Source organism: Capsicum annuum, unplaced genomic scaffold (assembly GCF_002878395.1).
Source record: "Capsicum annuum cultivar UCD-10X-F1 unplaced genomic scaffold, UCD10Xv1.1 ctg48314, whole genome shotgun sequence".
Classification (NCBI taxonomy): domain Eukaryota; kingdom Viridiplantae; phylum Streptophyta; class Magnoliopsida; order Solanales; family Solanaceae; genus Capsicum; species Capsicum annuum.
Genome location: NW_025856012.1, coordinates 1 through 2253, shown reverse-complemented (window position 1 = coordinate 2253; position 2253 = coordinate 1). Strand labels below are relative to the sequence as shown.

At 35.7% G+C, this 2253-nt stretch overlaps 1 long non-coding RNA gene across 1 annotated transcript; it reads left to right on the top strand.

The window, feature by feature from the left end:
* Window positions 1-699: 699 nt before the first annotated feature.
* On the top strand, window positions 700-1659 carry LOC124892540. The gene is made up of 2 exons (XR_007050309.1): window positions 700-1431; window positions 1525-1659. It is a non-coding gene; the product is annotated as an uncharacterized LOC124892540 (long non-coding RNA).
* The last annotated feature ends 594 nt before the right edge of the window (window positions 1660-2253 follow it).

The window sequence follows — 2253 nt, the reverse complement described above, 5'->3', positions numbered from 1 at the left end:
AATTAATGAGAGCTCATTTCAACTCAGAGTGATCGATCGATGACCCGCATCAGGATGAACGTAATACCAACGTCAATTGTAAATACTCAATTGAAGTTGTAGTTGACCCTATGAGCTCATTCATTCATCCCTAGTTCCACCTAAATCAATTTAGGTAATATTAATCCTAACATTAAGTTAATGAGAGCCCATTTCAACTAAGAGTGATCAATCGACGACCCGGATTGGGATGAACACAATACAAACGTCAATTGCAAAGTCTCAATTGAAGTTTAGTTGAGCCTATGAGCTCATTCATTCATCCCTAGTTTTACATAAATATGATTTTTAAATATGATTTGTTCTCGAAATATTTTATTTGGAGGAATATTTGTTTGATTTTTATCAAATCAAGAAATTTGAGGTTAATTTGTTACTTAATTCATATCGGATTGTGATTCAATTAAGCAAACTAATTAAATATGACCTCAATTGAAATCAAATTGGACCCAATTGTAATACAATTGACCAATCGATATTCAATTTGATTAGAATTTAAATAAGTCATTTAAATTGTAGTTCAATCTTAATTCCCAAAACTCTTCTACCCAATTGACTAATTAACTACCCGGCACAACATTTAAAACTACACCAGCCCAAATAAAACAATTCAATTTCAGCCTAATTTCAATTTACACCCACCAGTAGGCCAAACCTTTTTAAACCGATCCGGCCCATGAGATTCCTTTCTCCCTTAAACCATTCTACACAACAACAAACAGAACCCACCTTCAGTAAACACCATGATAACTTCATCAACTTCGCGACCCGACCCGTCTCCAACAACCCGATCCAGCGAAACCAACCCATCCTCAACCCAAAATTCGGCTTAAACCAGGTTCCCAATGTCGACCCGACTTCGAACCGCCTAGATGGCGTGTGTTTGGTACGGAAATTCGAGAAAGCTTCTACAAGTGGGTGATTTGGCTCACCCCAACATTCAAATCCCGAAAATCTCGGGTGCTATGGTACGAATTCGTACATGGATGGGGGATTTTCATTAGCTTTGAAAGATTATTCTCCTTCCTCTATTTTCTATTGGTTAGCTTTTGAAATTAGAAATGGATTTGGTACGTTTTGGGAAGGGAATTCCTTGTCTTGAGGGGATTCCATTGTTTGTTGAGCTTCCCAAAATACCCCTAATTTGGCTTTCTATATAGGAAACCATTGGTTCTCTGTAAGGAAGGGGTTGAGAAAACTTAGGTTGGAAAAATTTCTTTCAGAAGAGGTTCGAAAAACTTTCGAAAAAGGAAAAAATAGCTTTTGTAGTATAAATTATGTCGTTTAAGAAGACTCGACGACTGTTCGGAGTTTTAGAAGTCACGGAAAGGTCCTCCAGTGGTAATCGAGATTCCATCAAAGTTCGAGTCCCTTTTTGCTGCTCCCTAATAGGTCATATCCTTTTTCCGTTCAAGTTTCGATATTTTATGCTTCATCTCGATCTTCTGTAGTTATAAATAAGTTTTTTGATGTTATTCTGTGCAGGGAGTAGCTGTAGGAGGCCTCGTCGGGTGTAGGATTAAATTGTATTGATCGTTATGTTGTTTATTGAATCATTGGCCATTCCACGTTTGGTTTCTTTGAATACAATTTTTCATGTTAATATGTTGACTGGTTAAATCCTCGTATATCATCAAATTGCTACCTTTCCTCGTTCGTTTTATTATCCTGAGTTAAAGACTCCCGTTGTGAGGTGTTAGATATAGTCTTGCTTGAATTTTGTCGGACGAAAGTCAAAATGTGTAAGTTTTCTTTGGATTTGTTCAGAATTTTGGATTCCATGATACGCATGTTTTAACTTGATTATAAATCTGGATAAGCTAACTTATGTCTGGCTTTACAGTATAACAATTACTTTGTGTAGCTTAAAATTGTGCTGACTGACGTAATATTAGTCAACTGGTTCAATTAATTAGGTATTGATTGGTTTATTTCTTCATTTGATATGGTTATCCTTAATGTTGGGTCATCTTATGTATTGATTAAGTAACTTTTCAGACGTATTCTACTGATCATCGTTACGTGCAATTGAACATACTCCATACATTAGTAACTGAAGTTCTAATTAGTTGTCACGTGTTCCAAGCTTTAAGAAATTCTGATGTTGAACAGTTACATCAAAAATATTGGTATGTTGCAAGTGATTAGTCCAAAGTAGTTAGAGAAGTGTGACTATTTTATTAGCTGAAATGTAAAGTCCATCTTTAACTTGCA